We start from the raw sequence: 7,604 nt of genomic DNA on the forward strand, positions 1-7,604 counted from the left end.
TGAATTTTAAGAGTTAAATGACCACATAAACTGCATTTAGAGACTTACAGCAGTAATTGTTAAAGAAACAATGTTGTTTTAGTGAACATACGTATAATATGGCAGTCTCTATTAATGCCATAATACTGTGTATGGCACTAAAGAAATAAAGACAAGAGATGTCAGTTGTAATATTTTATTTAAAAAAAACAAGATATGCAAATCCGTATACATGTATATGTATCAAATGTACTGTACTCCTGTAAGGAAGATTGAATCATTCGAAAAGAATCACCAAACGCAACACAACCACCTTTTCCCTGTATCTTTATTTCTCCTGTTTACACAGGATATATCTGTCTGCAGCATCTTTTGCCAGAGACCTGTAACACAAACAATAAACTGCACCAGTGATATTACACTGCATTTTAAAAAAATGTTTTCACCAAACAACTTCTGAATTATTTCAGTACTACAACCCCATTTCCAAAGAAGTTGGGGTGCAAAATGTAAATAAAAACAGAATGCAATTATTTGCAAATCATTTGAACCCTAAATTTAATCAAATAATTATTGTTTTTTGAAAAATCTATGCCCATTTTAAATTTATTGCCAGTAACATTTTTTAAAAAAAAGTTGCTGTGTTGCATCACCTCTCCTTTTAACAACACTGTATCCATATGACAATGGAAAAGACCAATTGCTGTTGTTTCGAAAGCCAAATGTTCTCCCATTCTTGCTTGCTGTAGCATTTTAGCTGCTCAACAGTTTGGGGTCTCTTTTGTCAATAGTTTTTGTTGCATAATGTGCCAAATGTTGTCAGTGGGTGACAGATCTGGACTGCAGGCAGGCAAGTTTAGCACCAGGGCTCTTTTAATATAGAGCCATGCTGTTGTAATACATACAGAATGTGGTTTGACTTTGTCATGCCGAAATAAACAAGGCCTTCCCTGAAAAAGACGTCGTCTGGATGGCACCATATGTTGCTTCTAAGCCTGAGTATATCATTCAGCATTAACGGTGCCTTCAAAGATGTGCACGTCACCCATGCTCTGTGCACTAATGCACTCCTATACCATCATGAATACTGGCTTTTAAACTGTGCACTGATAACAAGTCAGATGGTCCCTCTTCTCTTTAGCCCAGAGAATGCAGCAGCCATGATTTCCAAAAAGAACTTGCATTTGTGGATGCAGCAACGAACTGTGTTCACAGACAGTGAAGTGGGGAAGTGTTTTTTGGGAAGTGTTTCTGAGCCCATGCAGTGATTTCCACTACAGAGTCTTGTCTGCTTTAATGTAGTGCTGCCTGAGGGCCCAAAGATCACGGTCAGCCAGTGTTGGTTTTCAGCCTTGTCCCTTGAATACAGAGGTTTGTTCTTTAGTGTGGCAGTGTACTCTAGGCTTGTGTCACATGGTATCAGATGGTATTGATTGTTGGTATCGATGCAATCTTATGAGTACAAGCACAAATAAATGAGTGCAGTATTGGGCAGATGCTCAATACAGGTATCGGTGTTGATGCACACCTAGTAATTGCTGCAACTACATAGGAGAGACCTTTGTCTCAGACCACATTACGTCGCCATCTTGCACCTCCTTGTCTGTTCTCACGAAACAGGTTAACTCAATAAACCAGACTTACTTCAACGTCATGGGTTCACTGGGTTAAAACAATACTCTGGAATGAGATTTTGCATCAATACTATCCAATAAACTGCTGCATACAGAGCATACTATATTTAATATTTTATTATGAATATGCTATGGGGTCTAATGAGATTTGACATTGTGGCTATAATTATTATGCATAAATTAAATAAAAGTGGACCAAGGACCGAACCCTGGGGGACACCGCAGGTCATCACAGTACCTGATAACTCTTTTAGCTCGTTCTGTCTGAAGGGTTGGAAAAAAAAAACAGTTAATGCACCAAACACAACGAAACAGCATTACAACATTGAGCCCATTTTAATCCGTGCTGAAAGTGAATTTTTCTGACATTGTGAGTGCAGCATCTCACACTTGTGGAATTGTATCCTCTGGAGGAAGTGAAACATTTTCCTGACTTGCATAGTCAGCCTTATTCTTGTTTCACACTTATCCCAAAAACAGGATGTCTCTTTTTTTAATCTGAAGAAGAACTTAATCAAGGTGACTATAAGATTCTTTGCAAGAAGCACCATTTTTGGTTCCCTAAAACTATTCAATAGATACTTCTTTAAAGAAACATTTTTGTAAATGAATTGTGTAAGTGTAAAGAACCTTTTAAAGGGTTAAAGAACCGTCACGTAATGTTACATAATGTTAAATAAACCTCATATTGTCCTCATATGAACCAAACTGGACGATCTCATCTTTTTCAGGCCCTAATTCTCAGGTTTTCGATGTCAGTACTTGAAAATTGCAAAAGAAAGTTGTATTTTAAAAAGCTAATTTTAGTTTTCCTGTGGGCTGCTATGCTCTGCAGTTAAATAACTGGAGAAAACCTGCAGCCAGCCAGGTCCTTTGCGGATAAGATTGGACACCCCTGGTCTAGGTGTATTAGTTTGTCCACAGCTAGTGATTTTTTTAGAGCTTCTTCAGACACTTTAAATTTGCCTACACATGTTTTGGCCCATCCTAGAGTTGATGGTTTGGACACTTCATTTTATTTTAATTGTTTGGCTGATATAGGGCAGCACGGTGGCGCAGTGGGTAGCGCTGTCGCCTCACAGCAAGAAGGGCCTGGGTTTGGTTCCTTGGCTGGGCGACCAGGGTCCTTTCTGCGTGGGTTTCCTCCCGCAGTCCAAAGACATGCAGTCAGGCTAATTGGATGTGCTAAATTGCCCCTATGTTTGAGTGTGTGTGTGAATGTATATGCCCTGCAATGGACTGGTGACCTGTCCAGGGTGTATCCTGCCTTCCACCCAATGAGTGCTGGGATATGCTCCAGCTCCCCCCACGACCCAGAGGGATAAGCAGCTTAAAAGGTGTGTGTGTTTGGCTGATACTGTTGACCACATGAATGCTTCAAACCAAACATTCAGACCTGAATTTAACAGAAAACCTTAAGGATAGATTGAAGAATGCAGTACAAATCAGACAGCCCATCAATCTGGTAGAACTGGAGCAAATATGCCAGCAAAAATGGACTAAAATTACACCTGAGAGGATGAAAGGTTGCTCATAGGGTTTTAATGGTTTTAAATGTTTTAAGGCAAACTTTTGAAGTGATATCATTTTGTATTTATATATATTTTTTGACCATATTTCTTATGTTTGATGATAAAAGGACATTTGGGAAATCTGATCTTTCATTGAATATTGAGTTCATTAAAAACCTTTCTTTGTCCTACTCCTTTTGTCATTTCAAACTAAGGGGGTGCAAACATTTACACTCAACTATATTTTCCAGGCACAGACATAATGAGTTAGTTAGACCATAGTCTTGAAATGAAAGGGACAAATAAATTGCATAGGATAATCATTAGAATATTTCATAGTCTTGTATGATTTGACCAAGGGGAGCATATATAAATTAAATAGAAGCGGCCCAAGAACTGAACTGTGGGGTACACCGTAAGTCACAACATTACATGGTAACTCATTTGACTGGTTTTATCTAAAAGGTTGGCAAAAAAAAACACTTAATGTACCTAACACCCCAAACAGACAGTACTACACTATCAGTTGCACTTTAAGCCAATTTCAGTCAGTGCTAAAATGGAGCTCCTTCTCACATTATGAGTTCAGCATCTGACACTCATGGAATTCATACTCTGAAGGAACTGAAACTTTGTCCTAACTTGCATAGTCAGCCTTATTCTTGTTTGAAACACAGTTCCACAATTACCCTAAAACTAGGATCTCTTTTTTAATCTGAAGAAGGTCATTTTCAGTGGTTTCGGGAAAGTACTTAGACTCTTTAACTGTTTCTATCGTTCTTTAATTAGTTTGTTTGTTTTTCATAGGTTCAATATCCACTGTTAGTTTAATGTGTTCCTTTTGGTTCCTTGGCTAATGCGCCATTCACTGCTTCCTCAGTCTTGACCGGTCTCCTGCTTCCTGCTTTAAAGAAACATTTCTGTGATGCTGCCACCACCATATGTCACCGTAAGGATAGTTTGAACTAGGGGTGTGCGATATGACGATATCAGATCGTGAAGGATTACAATATGTCCACGATACGCCATCACAGGGAGATTGTTGGATCGTGTTACAATCATAGCATACCATCATGCCTCGCTTTTCCCTCCCATTTTTCACAAGGGGAAGCCATGAATGAAAACACTGGCGAAGAGTTAGTCCCCCCCCAAAAAAGTCAACATCAGTAATATGAAACTGGTTTGGATTTTCCCAAACTGACGTGACACAAACCGTGGTGATTTGCAAAGTTTGCACAGAGAAGATTCTCACATTGGACAGCAACACAACAACTTTAACTTTTTTAACCATTTAAAGCAACAACATCCCAAACAGTACGCAGAAAGTCAAGCACTGAGGAGGTCCGCTACACTGCAGCCAGCAGAGGCTAACATTAACGTTATAGCAAGACCAAAACAAACAACGGTAACACAAGCATTTGAGAAAGGCGCTCCATATGAGAAGACAAGTAAACGATGGAAAGAGGTAACAGAAGCAGTAACAATTAATCCAGCAAAGGATATGGTTCCTATCAAAACTGTGGAAAACGAGGGGTTCAAAGACTCCTCAAAGTAGTTGATTCGTGGTATGAGTTACCCAGCCGCAAATTCTTTTCCAACACCGCCATTCCACCAATGTACACTGAATGTCGTGCCAAGATGAAAAACAAAGTTCAAAATGTCATTTTTTTTCAACAACAGGTGATGCTGGCTGTTATGCAGATTGCACTTTACCTGATTGGTCGTGTTGTTTACCTTTTAAAACCAATGTTAATTTTTTGACAAAATTGCACACACAGATTAAAATCTGTTCAAAAAGGTACTTTTTCATTTCGTTCTGTTATTCTTTTTTCTTTTAGTGCTATATTTTTAAATGGGGAGATTAGTTTGGTTGTATTGTTTAGTAACTTGCAAAATGGTATTAAAAACCAACATGAAAAAGAATCGTAATAAAATCATGAACGTGATCCTGCAAAAAAAAAAAATCGTGAAATGATATTTTTGCCATATTGCCCACCCCTAGTATGAACCTAGTTATAAGCGGTGTTGTAAAGGTCCTAAGAAGAACTCTGAAACTGATATAGGGCCTGTGCATTTTGTGAAGTTTCTTTAAACTTTTACATTTTTAACATCATAGGTGGAGCTCAGGTATTAAAAAAATTACAAGAAAAATGTATCAAATGGGCCCTTAAAATAATTTCCTCAAAGACACAGATGAACGAACCTCATCATATCTAAAAATCTAAAAGAGCCACCTCAAAAACTAACTCATCTCAAAACAATACATCACTGTAGCAGAAATGTCTGGAATCTTCCACAAACACACTTTCTCAGCATTCAAGTTTACATTTTAAGTTTATCTACATAGCACTTTTCATGCATAGATGCAACTCAAGGTGCTTTACACAAATAGTAAAATAAAATAAAAGAAAGACAGGACAGAAAAATACAAACATAACAAAAAATAAAAACATTACATTTAGATTACAGGAGATAAAAATTCATTCATTCATTGAAAATATAAGACAATAGCAATAAAGTGCTAGAGTATGTTAAAGTGCAGAGTGCAGACTGTGCATGAAGAACAAGTTAAAATCTTGAACGAAAAGCTACAGTTTTAGTCTTGATTTTAAGATATGCCTCTCCATGTGATGAGTAGTTTCTGATGTCCTGCTAGGCTTTTATAGGTTAAGCATGTTAGATAAATAGGATGGTCCCAAACCATTCAATGATTTATAGACTAGTAATATCACTTTATAGACAATTTTATTATTAAGATACCTGAAGCCAGTGTAGTGCTCTAAGAATTGGGATAATGTGTTCCCTTGTTTGGTTCAGGTCAGCTACATTTTGAATTAGCTGAAGTGTTCTGTTTTTTGAGTTTAGTTTCTCAAGGTCTTGTTTTGTCAAAAATCTAAAATTTTTGGTATATTCTTGAGGTGATAAAAAGCTGACTTCACAACTGCACTACTGTGACTGCTAAAGCTGAGGTCAGAGTCCACAAGGACACAAAGGTTGCAAACCTGTTCTTTAAATATTAGGGCTCTAGAGTCAAGACAAGCAGCAAGTCTACATCTTTCATCTTTGTTTCCAAATAAAATCATTTCAGTTTTGTCTGTATTCATTCGATAATAATGATTTTTCAAGGCACAGACATAATGAGACAATTGGACCATCATTTTGAGACAAAAGGGACAGATAAATCTGGGTATCACCTACATAACTATGGTAGGATACTCCATAGTCTTGTATGATTTGACCTAGGAGGAGCATGCATAAATGAAATAGAAGTGGCCCAAGAACTGAACCCTGGGGGACACCGCAGATCACCGCATTACCTGTTAACTCATTTAACTAGTTCTGTCTAAAACGTTGGCAGAAAAGCACCTTATGCACCCAACAGCCCGAGACAGACAGCACTACACTATCAGCTGCACTTTACAATTTCTGCAATTTCAATCAGTGCTGAAATGGAGCTCTTCCTCACTTTATGAGTGCACCATCTCACACTTGCAGAAGGAACTGAAACTTTTCCCTAATTTGCAGTCAGCACTATTCTTATTCCTCAAACACAGTTCCACAATTAGCCTTAAAACAGAATATCTCTTTTTTAATCTGAAGAAAGTCATTCCCAATATACAGTGGTTTCAGGAAAGTACTGGGACTCGTGAAATTCGACACGTGAAAGTGCACTGTCCACCGGTTGAGGTAAATCAGCTGGTGTACCTTAGGACTATCAGGCAGAAACAAAATTCAGGAAGTGTGGAAACCTGGGGCCAAACTTCTAAAGTCTGAAATCTTATCTGTTTAGTCACCATGACAACTTCAGTTAGGACTGAATTAAGAACAGAAGCTACAGAACAACAATTCTTATGATATTCTTATCCATTAACTCCAGATACGAAAACAGTATTATAGAAACACCCTAACTAGACAGAATTTCCTAAATACTGTTCTAACTTTAAGACAACCCCAGAAGTGTTTTAACTTCTGTTTTAACCATCTGTTTCTATAATTTAAGCAGTGACAGATGCGTAAAACAATCCCCTCTTATTACCTTTGTGTGTTAATGTTGATGAAAACTCATCAGATAAAATATTACAGTGATTGTGGTGAGTAATGAGGAGACAGAGCTGAATGTGATGCTGTTTATTAGGAGCAATAACATTACCGTGGTTTGGGAACTTTGAGACATTGGAAACTTGAAACTTGGGAGCTGCAACTCTCTGATAAACAGCTCAAAGCACGGTCACAATATTCTTAACTTAGAGTTTATCTCACTTTAGTTTTGTTTGACCTTTTTTTTACCCCAGTAATGGTTATTTGATTATTTTGATTACATATTTATGTTTCAGCTGTGCACGTATGGTCGTTTGCTAGGTAAAACTTAAACAAAGATAGGAAGTTTCTGTAATATGGTCCCAGATGTCTATAGTGTGGCTGCCATTCAGGGGCCATATTACAGAAACGTCCAATCTTTTTGTCTTAACTTAAGATCTGA

This window comes from Colossoma macropomum, unplaced genomic scaffold (assembly GCF_904425465.1).
Source record: "Colossoma macropomum unplaced genomic scaffold, Colossoma_macropomum, whole genome shotgun sequence".
Lineage (NCBI taxonomy): Eukaryota > Metazoa > Chordata > Actinopteri > Characiformes > Serrasalmidae > Colossoma > Colossoma macropomum.